Here is a 16,571-nt window from a genome sequence, read left to right on the forward strand (position 1 = left end):
TTGCTCCTTTTTTTGTCATTGGCTTAAGTTTAGTATGCAACCATCAGAAATGAAAAAAAGTATCATTATCATATATAAATAATGCGATATATGATAGCGCAAAAAAGAAATTTCACATATAATTGTATTCAAATCGCGCTGTGCGCAAAATTGTTAAAGGTAACAAGTTACTTTTTTTTCGTTGTAATGAACACTAAATTGCGATCATTTTGGTATATAACACATTGTAAAACGATAAAAGCAACACAGAGAAAATATTATCACAAAATAATTCATGAATTCGTAACGCGCGGATGTAAACAAATATTTTTTTCAAAAATTCACCATAAATCTAAATATTGTCCTAGAGACTTCCAATTTCTTTCAAAATGAAGACAATGATTGAATATTACTATACTGTAAGAGTATTAGCTTACAATTGCAGTTTTCGACCATATCTGACAAGTTAAAGTTGACCGAATGTCGAATTTTTTTATATATATATAATTTATATGCAATTATTTCAGAAATAAGAAAAGCTACAACCTTCAAATATTTTTCGTTTTATTCTACATAAAATTGCGCACATTTTCATATATAAAACTCTATGAAATGCCTAATATGAAATGGAGCAAATATTCCGAGAATGGGACGTACGCATTTCGGAGATTTGTGGCGGAGAATCTGCGCGCGGAGGGAAGGAAAGATTTTTTTTTAAATTCACCATAAATCTAAATATTTTGCTAGAGACTTCGAATTTGTTTCAAGATGAAGATAAATGACTGAATATTACTAGACTGTAAGAGTTTTAGCTTACAATTGCGTTTTTCGACCATTTCGGTAGAGTCAAAGTTGACTGAACGTGGTTTTTTTTTCTATTTATCGTGATTTATATGCAAATATTTCAAAAATGAGAAAAGCTACAACCTCCAATTATTTTTAGTTGTATTCTACATGAAAGTGCGCACATTTTCATATATAAAACTTTATGTAACGGCTAATTTAAAATGGTGCAAACATTACCACAATCGCACATATGATTTTTTCGGAAGTTACCGCGCGGATGTAAAGAAAATGTTATTTTTTCATAAATTCACCATAAATCGAAATATTGTGCTAGAGACTTCCAATTTGTTGTAAAATGAAGGTAAATGCTTGAATATTACTAGAATATAAGCGTTTTAGCTTACAATTGCGTTTTTTGACCATTTCGGTAGAGTCAAAGTTGACCGAAGGTTGAAATTTTGGCAATTATCGTTTTTTATATGAAAATATCTCAAAACTGATAAAAGCTACAACCATGGGTTGTTTTTAGTTGTATTGTGCATGAAATTACGCACATTTCCATATGTAAAACTTTATATAACGGCTAATTTTAAAATGGTGCAAACATTACCACAATCGCATGTATGATTTTTTTCGGAAGAGTTACCGCGCGGACGTAAGGAAAAAGTTTTTTCATAAATTCACCATAAATCGAAATATTGTGCTAGAGACTTCCAATTAGTTGCAAAATTAAGGTAAATGATTGAATATTACTAAAATATAAGAGTTCTAGCTTACAATTGCGTTTTTCAACCATTTCGGTAGAGTCAAAGTTGACCGAATGTTGAAATTTTGGCAATTATCGTTATTTATATGAAAATATCTCAAAACTGATAAAAGCTACAATCATGAGTATTTTATTGTTGTATTCTACATAAAAATGCGCACATTTTCATATATAATTCTTCATGTAACGGCTAATTTACAATGGTACAAAACTTATGTCAAAGTGACGAAATAATTTCAGAGATGTGTCACAGATACTTTTTAGTGCGGCAAGAAAGAAATTCGCGCTTGCGCGCCTGCGTAACGATTGTAAACAAAACAACACCTTGATCCGTTAACTCCCAGCATCCCCCAAGGCGCGTGATTCAAAAGTTTTAGGCTGGTAGGCCTATAAGTATTTTTCCGCTAATTTTAAAAAAAACTTTTGTAAGTCGACGTAAAATACGTCCAGTCGGCACCCGAGAGACAAAAAATGTCGACGTAAAATACGTCCAGTCGGCAGTAAAGGGTTAATAAGGCTCACAAAGATTCTTTAGTTTCTGTATCTTAAATTTCTTGAATTTGCTTTATTAATGCACTCTTAAGATATTTATGGAAGCAATTTTTTAACTTCCTGCAATTATACTGTTATGGGCGCAATAAATTCTTTATGATTTTATATGTAGGTGCATAGAATATTGTTATGCATTTTGTTGTTCTTATTGAATTTTTATGCTGTTTTATTATGCCATTAATTCCGTACTTGTGTGGGCAGAATTAAAATGAATCACAATCAGTGCATGGGATTTCATAAATGATATTTGTATTCTGGGTAGGACAATTTATTATGAACGGATATTGTTTGGCATTACATTGCATATTTTCATCACTGATTTGAATGACTCAAAGCCATTGAAATAAGACAAACAAAGGTGTTCATCGGTAATTTTCCTAATGTGTTTTTTCACCATATAGAGTTGGAAGGACTTAGGGCTGGAGACTTGTTTAAGACCCATGCATTCCATTACTATATGGGTTTTTTCTATGGTGATGAATTTTTCCTAGAGCAGACAGTGGAATTTTGAGTAGAGGGGGATGCAATTTGTTTTATGTGGTGGAATACACTGTGCTTTGTTAGGATATTGGGAGCCTTCTTAATTTCTGGCCTGAAGATATCAGGAAGATTCTGCAGGAGGGTTAGGAGGTCCATGGAATCTACCAAAGATATGGCTTTAGAGGTGGTGGTGAGTTTTGTTATCCAGAAGGAGAGTAGGTCCAAAAGTGATAATCACCAGCAGACCAAAGTGTTTGAAGAAGTCAGCACTGCACAAGAGCATTTGATTGTCATTGACGATGAACTCCCACAGTATTTCTTCCCTAGTAAGTAGATGGTGAAGGTTTGGTGGTCGTTTAATGGTATGTGGTTTTGTTGGCACCACCAGGTGGAAGCTGCTGTCAAGGGGTATGCCTCTGTTCTCTGTCAATGTAGGGATGATCAACTTGAAGAGGGTTGTGTCTACCAGAAATCTCATGCCGTAGTTGTAGAGGCCACCGTTACATTCTTTGGAGGCTGCCTTAGTTTTTTTTCCAGTTGAAGCGGTGGCACAGTTCTTTGTGGCTTTTCAGAACCTTTGATGGTATGCAAAAATATTGTTTAGGTGAGTGTGCTCTTGTAAGGGCGCTTCTGCATAGTGCTGGCATGGTTTTTGTTGTCTTGGTTTTCTTTGGCTTGACAAATGCTCTGGGCAGTATAATGTGAGGCCTTGAGAAGCCTCCAGCAACTCATCAACCTTCATCAGGAGGTCGTCCATGAACATACCTCCGAGTTGGGTAGGGCAGCTCAAATGATGGTTGGGAGGCAAGTTCTGGTAGCATCAAGAGGTACTCGAGTTTGTTCGACTTTCCCCTTGTTGTTATGTCCTCCGGCTGAGTGTTAGCAGGTTAGTGTGTAGGAGGGTGGGGCAAGAAGAATTCGCTTTTTCAGGAACGCCAGCATTTCTGATGTGATATTCTCTTGCCCCAAGCACTGAGCCAACTTGCGATTCAAAGAAAAGGACAACTGGGATCAGTTCTAATGTGTACGATGCCTTCTTTTAGGAACTCTTGATGTTGCAGAGGTGGAAGTATAACTGCCCTGCAAAATCGGACAGATGGTTTTGTTGATGAGAATGGAGGCTGACGGAGGCTGCTTGTCCGCATACAACTAGAAATGTTTTTTCTTACAAAGATTTTACTCTAATGGTTCGTCTTTATGCCCTTGTGGGACAAAGCCAAAACTGGGGTGCCATAATTAATCCGTTTACTGACTTCTTTAGCAGTAGAGCAGGGCTGTAAAAAGTCCATTATCATGCGAATGGTCTACCATGCTGGGCTTACTGGGCAAATGGAGGATGACCTTGGGGTCATGAGGGAGAGGAAAGCCAGAATTTAAGTGCCCTATTGAGTCTGGTAACGGCTTTTTGTAATGCTGGGCTATAGGTCTGTCTTAGAAGTCACCAGTCTCAAGGAAATTGACATAGGAATTTAGAATATGACGGATTTATTCACATAAATCCACCTCCTTTGACAGGGTATTATTGAAGGAAAATGTGATGGGTAAATCCGTGACTGCAAGGACTAGCTTTATGATTGGCTGCCATAGCTGGCGGCTGAGACCAATTTCGACAGGGAAATTTGCGAAGCTTTAAAGCTGGGGTCACATTCACGTATCACGACAGTGTATGCCCACGTATGTGGATCGTGGGCATCTTCACGGTGAAATGACCTTGAACAACTGGTAAACAGGACATGGGCTGACAGACGTGAAGCCAGCACCATACATTGCGGCGCTAATGTACACGCAACGTTGTGGGGCCGTAGGGTACAAAAGGGCTGGCCTGTAAACAGAGCTTGCAGTTCCACTTGTCAACTCCGTGCAGCAAGAAGTATTCGCCCCTGTTCTGGATCGTCATGGATTAAACAAAACAGCAGCCTTGGGAACTTAGATAACAATTGTTGAAATGAGACTCATTCGCAGCCACACAAAACTAATAAAAAAAAAAATGCTTTACAAGAGCCCTAGACTAACCCTAGATTACTTAATGTGCACCATAACACACATCAATTACACATTAAGTAAAATATGAGGCTATTCCAACTCAAAAACTACACAATGAAAAGGAAATGAACTGAAAAATTGAAAATAACAGAAAAACAGACAAAGAGAGAGAGACTTCAATGAGTATAAAATAACCAGAAAATACTTGACATATAAAATATAAATATATACTTGAAAAGACACCATTTAAAACATAAGTTTATACATTATATACACTATAAATTCTCAATGAAGCTCAAGGATGGAAGGGAGAGAGAGAGAGAGAGAGAGAGAGAGAGAGAGAGAGAGAGAGAGAGAGAGAGAGAGAGAGAGAGAGAGAGAAATGCAAAAGCACCAAGTATCAGAGTTCCTTTTTTTCTCATGTAGTTTTGTAGTTTGTGTTGAAAAACTTTGCTTTTGTCTTCTGTGTATATTTTGGTCATATATTATTTTGTTGTGAGTTTGTTTTTTCATTTCATATGTCTAGACTCTGATGTTTGTTTGCTACTTTTAAAGTGAATACAAAAAATTTATTTATTTAAAATGATTTATTATATTAAGATAGTTTTGTATCTTATATGGCACTGCTGACCTGAAGGCACCGACCTGATCTTTTTTTATACCTCGCTACAGTGCTGCCACATCGTACAGGGTTGTAAACGTGCGAGTCGGTTTCCCAGTAGGCTACTGCGCAATGAGGAGGCCCACGTGCTTCGCGGCGAGAAGAAAATCGCGGCGGCGAACAATGCCTATGAGCCCAGAGCCTACCTCGTTGCAGTCACCGTGGGTCCCACGTGCAATGCCTGGAGCTAATGCTGGGGTCACACATTCACATATCACAACTGCGTATGCCCACGTATGTGTATCGTGGGCATCATCGCTGTGAAATGACCTTGAACAGCTGGTAAACATGACACGGGCTGACGGACATAAAGCCAGCGCCATAAATTGTGCCGCAATGTACGCGCAATGCAAGCAATGTCGGATGCCTACCTGGAACTGGCCCGGCAAAGTCCTACACATCCCCAAGATTTTGCAGTGCAAAGCACGGTACACTGACGTATGCCGATAGTGTAATGTTCTGTGTGTGTCAACTTCACGTCGGTACCACGCCCACCATTGTGGGGCCATAGGGTACAAATGGGCCGGCCTGTAAACAGAGCCTATAGTTCCCCTTGTCAGCTCCATACAGCAAGAAGCATTCGCCCCTGTTCTGAATCATCATGGAGAACTTTGAGGAGATTCTCGAACTTGTAACACCACCAAACACCCTCAACAAAGAACTAATGGGGAACATTTTGGATTATGTAGAAGGCAGCATTCTGTTGCAATTAGTGAAGATGCATCTTGCAAGGAAAAACTAGAAGGTAATGAGAAGGCAAAGGAGGGTCTGGGCTTGGCTGTATCTACAAAGAAGAATGGACCATGGCCACTTTGAAAACCTGATGGAGGAGTTGGCAACCGAAAGTCCAGAGATCTACAAAGAAGAATGGAGCATGACCACTTTGAAAACCTGATGGAGGAGTTAGCAAGCGAAAGTCCAGAGCTGTACAAGGCGCCTCAGTGGCGTGGTTGGTATGGTGTTGGCGTCCCACCTCAGTGGTCGCGGGTTCGATTCTCAGCCATTCCATTGAGGAGTGAGAGATGTGTATTTCTGGTGATAGAAGTTCAGTCTCGACGTGGTTCGGAAATCACGTAAATCCTTTGGTCCCATTGCTGAATAACTGCTGGTTTCATGCAACGTAAAAGCACCATACAAAAAAAAAAAAAAAAAAAAAAAACGGGCTGTACAAGAATTTCTCCCGGATTGACCAGAGCCTCTTCAATGAAATAGTTGCATGTGTCACGCCTTACATTCAGACGAAGCAAACATTCTGGAGACGGCCCCTTGAGCCAGGTCTGCGTGTGGCTATTACCTTACATTTCCTCGCCACAGGTGACCCATACAAGACTCTGCAATATGCATTCAAGGTAGCTCACAATACCATAAGCAGCGTTGTCCCAGAGATCTGCAGAGCCATTATTGCAAGTTATGGAGATAAAGAACTGCAGGTGCCACAAACAGCAAAGGCCTGGAAGGAGGTTGCCCTCAGGTTTGAGGAACGTTGGAACTTCCCCCACGTCATTGGATCTATAGATGGGAAACACATCAGGCTCAAAAACCCTCCCCATGGTGGTACATATTACTTCAACCACAAAAAGGACTTGGAGAAGACTGCTGATTTCGGAGACGGAAACAACAGCTGACCTGAGGGTGTTGACCTGACCTTTTGTACCACACTACAGTGTTGCCATATTGTACAGGGTTGTAAATGTGTGAATCGGTTTCCCCGTAGGCTACAGCGCAATTAGGAGGCCCACGTGCTTTGCAGCGGGAAGAAAACAGCGGAGGCGAACAATACTGGTGACCCCAGCGTCTACCCCGCTGCAGTCACCGCGGGTCCCACGTCCAATGCCTTGAGCTACATCAGGTGACATTTGGCGTGACCACCCACGACATGTTTTGAACATTTCAAAACTGGAGTGGGCTACGGCGCTCCAGTGGGCGAAGCTTAGCGCCCGGACGACCCGTCACCGTACTTCCACGATTTTACGTATGCTTTACGGAACATTTACGGTTTACTGACGAAAGCTATTGCCAACTACCAATTTCCGCTCATGCATGGGCGTGCGTGCGTTGATACGTGAATGTGTGACCTTAGCATAACATGCACAGCAGTAAGAGGGAAGGATGTTCACGATTAGCTTTCTGCCTTTTTGCGTTTCAATCTGGAATCAGTAAATGAGGAATTAAGCGAAATCTCTGAACAAAAATGTAGCGCTTCCAAATCCTTATCGATTATCTTGTAGAAAGTTCTGGGATAGTCAAAATAAGTGTTAATGACTCATTTGTCGAGCGAAAGATAAGGTAGTCTTATCCGAAACAGCCTGATGCATATCATATTCAGTAAATATTGTTTTTAGACCTATATTTACATATAGCTTTCAGAGTTCCCATTTTACGGAAGTCCACTTTGATATTTGTAGAAAAAATAAATATTCAATAGGATATCATGAGGTACACTGCACGAGAAGAAAGAAACCTTCAACAGGTTTTCCGTCCCCCAGCCACAGCTTCTTCTCGAACTAATATTATGAAAGGATAGGTGGACCAACCTTCTTTCTCTCAACATCTTTTCCTATCGTGACTGCTGATTGTTTTGTCAATTTAATGTTGGCTCACTCCGAAACGGGGTTAAGATGCAGCAATATATTCTGATCAGTCACATGAAACTAAAGTTTTTTTTTTCCTTTTTTTCTTTCTTTTTCTTTTTTCTTTCTGAGCTGAAAGTCGAACAAGTAAGTATACAACTGTCACTACATTTTTTTTTATTTAATCTTAAGGAAATGTTTAAGAACAAACTTGGACGTATTGGATGCCATTATTGTGGTCTTACGTCTCTTACGAAAACTTGACAAACATTATATACTGAAATCCATACACTTGCATTTTTGTTGGGGGGGCAACAGGGTTTTTCAGATTAAGTTTGTTATTGATTGCCAGTTGCTTTTTATAGGAGCACCTGAAGCGTTTAGTTTCATTATTTTATGAATTGTGTGAGTGTATATACTCCGTTGATTGCTTTCGCTATCGTGTTGTAATTTTTTCAAAAGTAATTTCTTCTGTCACAAAAATATATGTTGTTTTTTTTTATATATTATATATATATATAATAATAATATATTAATAATATATATAATATATATAAATCTATATATTATGATTTATAATATATATCTATAATTATAATAATATTTTATATAAGTTATATAATATCATATGTATATAAATATATATAATATATATATATAATATATATGTATATATATATATATATATATATATATAGTATATATATATATTATATATATTCGGAGAAATGTCAGTTCCAAGGAATACTGAATTTTCTTGGGTAAAACCAGAAAAATACAAATTCCTGGGAATGTCTGGGATCAAGGAAAACTGCTTGGCACCTATACCTTCATATCTGCCATTTCCTATACAATGTAAGACGTGAGGAATTTATATATATATATATATATATATATATATATATATATATATATATCCTCACGTCTTACATTGTAATAGGAAATGGCAGATATGAAGGTATAGGTGCAAGCAGTTTCCTTGATCCCAGACATTCCCAGGAATTTGTATTTTCTGGTTTTACCCAAGAAAATTCAGTATTCCTTGGAACTGACATTTCTCCGAATATATATATATATATATATTAATATTAATATCTAATATGTATATTATATATATTATATATATTATCTATATATATATATATAATTTAATATCTAAATTCACTTTACCTCCCAAATGATATATTTTCATATATGTACCGAAGGGGAATTTTTTTAGTTGATAATAATTTCGTCCCCCCATGGGATCGAACCATTTGGGAGTAGAGTGAATTTAGATATTAAAGGACATTTGTAGCTTGAATGATATATAAATGTATCACGTTCGATGTGATAATTATTCATATATATATATATATATATTAATAGTATAATATATATATATATATATAATATATATTATATATTATATATATATATATGATATAGATTTGTGTTTTTTTTTCGTTTATTTAAATATTGTATGTCATCAGGATTAGCATTGCTTAATACTTGGATTTACGAACACTTGCGATATATCTTCCTTTATTTACAAACTTACAATGCAGCTTTATTGCCGGAAACGTAACTTCGGTTTTTTCTGGGAATTACCCAAGAGTCATCAAGAAGAGTTTCCAGCACAAAGAATGACAGCCGTTGTTTGTATTCTTTCCTGATACTAAATGCTTATTTGAGTGTATATTTTCATGATCGAAGAGTTTGCAGCGAGTTCATTGTGATGGCGATGAAGCGTACGGTAAGTGCTAACTTGGAGCTGTTGTTTACAGTTGTAGACGATTGTCATTCTGGTGATGTGTGGCATCGCCATTTGACTTGCGTATGGTATCCTGTGGCCGCGAGTGGCGGGATCTCCCCAGCGAGGCCTCGCTCGTCCCTCCTCCTCCGGACCTGGCTCCTCAGTTGTTCCCAGACATCAGCACTGGCAGGTGAATCTCGAAAGCAGATGTTGTGAGGCTGTCCCTGTGTTCACCCATGCATCGTGGCCAGTAGTGTTTTGCTTTAAGGACATCGGTGTTCATTTTTATTCACAATTTGCATCTTTTTCCAGTAGTTTGAAATAAGTACTGGACGTTCGAAAATAGAATTGGATGTCATTTTCGTAGGATTGATATGCAAAGACATCACTTTATTTTAAGGTAATATAAACTTCACGTTTTTGTTTTAAGCCACAGCATCTAGGTGTTTGAGAAATATTTTTTTTTTGTGCTGAGATTAATAATTATTAAGACAACAAAATATAGGACAAATGTAGAAATGTATTTTAAAATATCGACCTTACACAAAATAACATACACATCATATTCCCAGTTCATATGGGTAACATTCATATAGAAATGTCGGTGTTGATTGTAACTACAACCGTTTTGGAGAAAAGTTACTGAAGAAGCACACTGTACAGGTCTTGTGAAATAAGACTATCATACATCATACATATATATTATTATCTATATATAATAAATAATTATCAATATATATATATATAGTTATATATATATTTATATATATATATATATATATATATATATATATACATATATATAATATAATATATATATTATTATATATATATATATATATATATATATATATATATATAATTATATATATATATATTATATAATATATATATATGATATATATATATATAATATTATTTTATATTATATATTATATATATATATATATATATATATATATATATTATATATATATATATATATTATATTCTATATATATATATATATATATATAATATATATATTATTATATATATAATATATATATATATATATATATATATATATATATATATATATATATATATGTATGTATGTATGTATGTATAGTCTTATTTCACAAGACCTGTACAGTGTGCTTCTTCAGTAACTTTTCTCCAAAACGGTTGTAGTTACAATCAATAACCCTATCAGACCAATCATTAGTTCAGTGGGCTCAGTTACGTATAATTTATCTAAATGGCTTGTACAAATTCTTACTCCTTTGGTAGGAAACATTTCTAACACGAATGTTAAAAACAATGTTGATTTTATAAACAAATTGAATAGTTTAAATTTGAATTTTGATTTTAATATGGTTAGTTTTGATGTTGTCTCTTTATTTACAAAAGTGCCTGTAGATGACTTACTTGAATGTTTGGAGGAGGAATTAGAACGTCATGAGATTCCTTTAAGTGTGGCAAACCTCATTAGTCTCATAAGGTTATGTATCAAAGATAGTAAATTTTGTTTTAATGGGGAATTTTTTTTACAAAAGTTTGGCATAGCTATGGGTAATCCCTTATCTCCTGTCCTTAGCAATATTTACATGTAATTTTTTGAGACAAAACTCTTACCAAGAATTTTGCCCCAAAAAGTTATTTGGTTTAGATATGTGGATGATATATTCTGTATTTGGCCAGTTCACGAAAATCTCCAGGAATTCCTTAATATTCTTAATAATTTAGTCCCTTCTATAAAATTTATTGCAGAGGAAGAAAGAAATTGTAATTTGAATTTTCTTGATGTAACTGTCCATAGAAATGATAGAAATTTCACCTTTTCAGTCTTTCGAAAATCAACTATTTGTTCATTACTACTCCAATCACCATCAAAATGTTAAATTCTCTGTTTTTTCTGGGATGTTTCTAAGGGCTTTACATGTCTGTAGCCCGCAGTTTATTGACGCTGAAATTAAAACTATTTATGATATTGCAATGAAACTTAAATAACCAAGGACTTTTGTAGATGTGGCATGGAAAAGAGCTAGAAAAACGTTTTATTCAGCTAATGACAAACTTGAATTTAGTAAGCATAACATTCTAAAATTACCCTATGATGAAAGGTTTTTAGATACTCCCAGAATTTTAAAGCTTTTTAACATAAATGTTGTTTTCAGTAATATTAATGTCAAGAGTTTAGTAATCAAAAATCCTCATAAAGATCTTCCAGGCTGCATATATGAAATTCCTTGCAAAAAGTGTGATAAAGTCTATTACGGACAAACAGGTAAATCTCTTTTACAACGTCTCAAACAGCATCAATATTCTGTGAGAACTGGGCAAATATCGAATGCATTATTCGTACATATGAGAGATTTAGATCATCCTATTAACTGGAGTCAACCAAGAGCCTTAATCCCATGTAATGACACAGTTAAAAGGAATATCATTGAATCTTGTTTCATCAAGTCAAATAATAGAAATGTTCTAAATTTAAGCCTTGGTTTATTTAAACTTGATGCTTTCATAATGAAAAAAGTCGTAGATAAATATAAGCAACAAAATTAATATATTCAGTTTCTACATGTTTTGGACTGTAAAGAAACTTTATAATTTCGGTTAGGGTCAATCTGTTTAGGTTTGTGACCGTGTGATATCCGATAATCCTGGATTATCTCTTTTAATGTTTACCCTTTTGACAATTAACCATCTGGTATTCTTGATCTTGTGTTGTACCTGAGACCTTTCTCTCCAATTGTACTTCATTAACTCCTTGACAATATCTGAGTAAAGACGAAAGCGCTATCATTTTCCTGTAGAATTCGCTTATTTATGAAGTCACGTGCATCTACTGTGATTTTTTAAGCATATATATATATATATATATATATATATATATATATATATATATATATATATATATATATATATATATATATATATATAGGAATATATATTTTTTGCCGCCTGTATGAATGTATGCATGTTTTACAATTATATAGTAATATATTTAAGAATACGAAATATCCGCGCTTGACTATTTAATGAATGGATTATACTGTAGCAGTGGAATCTTGGTTCCATAATCGACAGTCCGTGACACTGGCACATCTTTTGAAGACACTAGCGTGTTTTAAGAGTCTCTTGCCTCGAGGTCTTTCACCTGTGACCGCTGCAGTCGGCGACAACTGCGAAGTGCTCTAATGGCGTGTCACCTTTTGAAGGTCTTCGTTGTTTGGAAAGTCCACAACGGCTCACTGCGGAGATTTCTCTCGGTAAGTTACGGCGCCTTGGACGGACTCTTCTTTGCCTCCGTCGTACTGAACCACTCACCGTGCGGAGGCCAACTGGGCTTTTCCTTTGTGATACAGACCAACCCCAGATTGAGAACGTCCTCGGGCATAAACCTGAAATGGTTCGGTTTCGATTTAATTTATCCATTTTTCTCTCGACATCAAGATTTTACTGTCATCACGCGCTATCTGTTACTAAAGTCATGACACTTGCTTGGTATATACAAGCTTATTTGTGTGTCAAACACCTGCCCTCTTATGGTCGGTGGTGGTTGGTTGGTTTGTTTAGATTGAACCGACTTTATGCCAGCACGAACCTCTTTTGAAGGTGTTAAGAGGCCTGATGAGGACCTTTGCGTTCATCTAAACCCAACAGAGTCGCTTGATCGGTGTTGGTTGTCAGCCGTTCTTGGTGGAGAGCTTCCTTCCGCCCCTGATCAGTCCTGATGCTTAGTTTCTCTCCTTTGATTCTTTCTTTCATTCTTATTTTCCTTTGCATTTTAAAACCTAACCGTTAAAAGACGTTTCCAAGATCAAATTTTCTTCTACTTTGTCGTCATCAACGCATCGCACTGCTGTAGGTGGTTGTGCGTTAAATGTTTCCTTCTGAAGCTTTGGGACGTTTCCACCTCGTTCCTGGCCCTTGTGAAAGTCCTGTGTAGCAAGTGAGCTTTATTGACTTACAGTTTGTGTTGTTTTTTCCCCTGATGTGGAAGGAAGGAACAAGTGGTTTCTCTCATTTTCAGCATTACGAAATAATACGGGTTAACAACAGAACCAGGTGTGGAAAGTGTCAAAAACAGAAGATATTAAATCCATAATGGTAAACAAACCAGAAAAACACAGATGGTGCTTGAAATGAGGACTATCACACCTTTCAGACTTATGATCTTTAGTAAAACCGCAGGGAAACTCTTCAACAGCTTTGCAGTAAAGGAAGTTGATGAGCTCATTGCTTAAAGATTCTAGGAAAACCCCACGTGGATGACTGCCTTCTCAGCTACTCGCTTTTTCGAAGTTTCTGTTGGACTTCCCGACGATTTGGATTGGTATCTACTGTATTTGTCAGTATTGAAATCTCCAACTTTTTTTTTTTATGTTCTTTAGAAATGAGTATGGTCATGTGTAGAGTTTATGTCACCAAGAGTTGTATTACTTGCTTATTTCTGCTGGACTGTTATGTCTGCCATTTGTATGATTGTTGGCTCTGTGCACGATTCTTGAACAAGTAAACGTAAAACTTCTCCTCGTATCTAGTATTACTCTTTAACAAGATTTGAGTAAATGTGGTTATGCTGCAAGTATTTATTTCCTCTGTGTTAACTTCATCACTTTGAAGAGAAAGAAAAACTTATTGCTCCCTCAATACGCAGTTCGCTTTGCTCTGCTTTTCTTTTAAAGGTCGTTTAGTTGAACGTTCTACCGGCCTTAAAAAAATAGCTTGTCGAACGTCTTTTTGCTGATTCATTGACTTTATAAGAGGCGTGTTTGTCATTTCTTGCACATTTAAATTATAATTATCTTCATTGCGTTTTTATATCTTCTGGTTGTGCTCAGTTAGGGCATTAGTTTGCCTGCCGCTCGGCGTCTTCATACAAAAATGATATATATACTATACTATCAGCGAAGCGTTCGCCTTCCTCCTCCTCCTCCTGCTGGTGCTTTCCAGTCTTTTCTGGGCTTTGTTTCGCTGTGCTTGGTCTCCTCTGCCAAGGGGATCACGTCTTCTTTCCATTGTTGTCAAAATTGAAAAATAAAGAAAACGAGAATTGCATTTACCCCATAGGTGGGGTGGTGCCGTCAGTGCACCTCTTGCGGTGCACTGTAGGCATTACTTATGCTCTTTGCAGCGTCCCTTCTGCCCCTAGCTTCAACTCTTTTCATTCTTTTTGCTGTCCCTCTGTTCTTATTCTCGCTCTTCCATCTTCCTTTCCACCCTCTCCTAACAGTTGATTCATATGCAGCAGTTGCTTTGAGGTTTTCCTCCTGTTTCACGTTTCAGACCTGTTTATTGTGTTTCCATTTGGGCGCTGAATGACCTCATAGGTCCCAGTGCTTGACCTTGGTCCTCAATTCTATGTTATATTCTATTCTAACAGAGCTGCAGTAGGATTGTAACTTTCAAGTCCTAATGAAATCCTAGTAGTTGCCAGTTATATTAAAACACACCGGTCATTTGTAGTGTTTTCAGGAAGTGACGATATTGTACACTTTCATAAACACTTGGATGCATATAATGACATTCTTTGTGCCTGTGTATTGTTCAGAGTCGTTCGGTGACGAAACATTCGTGGAACGTCCTGGCCAGTGGGAAAAACGCCTCTTTGATTTAAAGCAAAGAAGAAGAAGAAAAAAGTCGTTCCTTGTACCAAATTTCCTTGCGTCCTGAGTGGTGGAAATGATGAGCGCCTTGTTCTTGTCTTTTTGTTTGCATTTAAAAATGTACATATGCCTTTGCTCTTCGGGTCTTAGTTAAGATTAATGATAATGCTTTAGTGCAGTTCTTTGTCTTTTGTAATTAACATTTTCGCTAACTGTCACGATTTCGGAATACTTGTATCGAAATCCACGAGAGAGAGAGAGAGAGAGAGAGAGAGAGAGAGAGAGAGAGAGAGAGAAGGGGGGGGGGGGGGGCGTAGGTTGACGTCCATTCGTTTGAATTACAACCCGCCTGGAATGCCTAATGAGCACGAACAAAAGAACTGCGGTTAGGCGTAAAGGCAGCAAAGAATGCCTCCCTATAGAGTAATGCTAAATCTCTCTCTCTCTCTCTCTCTCTCTCTCTCTCATTTTTAAGGTACGTTGAGTGGTGTTCATGTAAGATGAAAACATCACAAAAGAAATTAAAGAAAAAGTATGCTGTAGTAGATAAATTATTCTGCTACTGCTTTCGTAATGTCCGTACCTGCCCGGAGGGAAAACAAAATGACTGAAGAGGGAAGACACCAAGAAGGAGCATTCCTCAGTCTCAAACCTGTTTCCAGCCAGATGGAACCAGTTAGGGCTACAATATGAATTTTGGCTGTATATCATGATGGGATTCCCTGCTTGCTTCGAGCTTTTCTTGGCCATAAAGACTAAGGATTAATGTGTGTATAGATACGGTCATGAGGAGAGGTTTCCGAAGGACTGCGAGATGTTATAATGTACGTATTTGTACCTTCCATGGAAATGCTCTTGAGCCTATAAATATCAAACATTGTCATGAGTTTGATCCGAGAAATATGTTTTGATAATGTGGTGATTACAGCGCATAACTGAATATAGTCATAACCAAAGTTATGAGAAAACTGTCACAATAAAAGCTATAACAACAATATACGTATACATATTTCCGGCTGTGAAAAAGATGGTCCAACTGATGGAATATCAAATGAGGATTAAGAGATGGCAGACCGATATGCAACAACAAAAGTTTCCGTTGAATGTTCTTGCCTCCGCTACAATATTGACGCCCAGTATTGTTTACAACTGGCGGGATATATACTACTTCCTTTGTAAAGTTCTATGCCCTTTTCACGTTTCCTTTCAGTGTTTACTTCTTTTTTAAGATGAGCTTTCCCTTAAGTATTTAATATGTTGACGAATTAATGACAACAGAGTTAAACAAGTGTCCAGAGACTAAATTTAGATATATCGTCCAAATGCAATATTTTCCCAGTGACTTTGTGAACCCAACTTATATTCACGCGCACACTACCGACGGCATTAGGATGTTGATTAGGTATCGGCCTTGAATACACTAATGCTCCTCTCATCACTGCTGATTAGATACGGTGTTAGT

General features: G+C 36.8%; 1 protein-coding gene across 3 annotated transcripts in view; it reads left to right on the forward strand.

Annotated features, from left to right (window-relative positions):
* Nucleotides 1-9,658: 9,658 nt before the first annotated feature.
* Nucleotides 9,659-16,571, forward strand: part of LOC135219521 (proclotting enzyme-like) — an 84,864-nt gene continuing 77,951 nt past the window's right edge. For all 3 annotated transcript variants that reach the window (XM_064256352.1, XM_064256353.1, XM_064256354.1), the window contains exon 1: nucleotides 9,659-9,912. The gene's annotated coding sequence lies outside the window, so the exon portion shown is untranslated. The remainder of the gene's footprint in view (nucleotides 9,913-16,571) is intronic.

Source organism: Macrobrachium nipponense, chromosome 1, assembly GCF_015104395.2.
Source record: "Macrobrachium nipponense isolate FS-2020 chromosome 1, ASM1510439v2, whole genome shotgun sequence".
NCBI lineage: Eukaryota > Metazoa > Arthropoda > Malacostraca > Decapoda > Palaemonidae > Macrobrachium > Macrobrachium nipponense.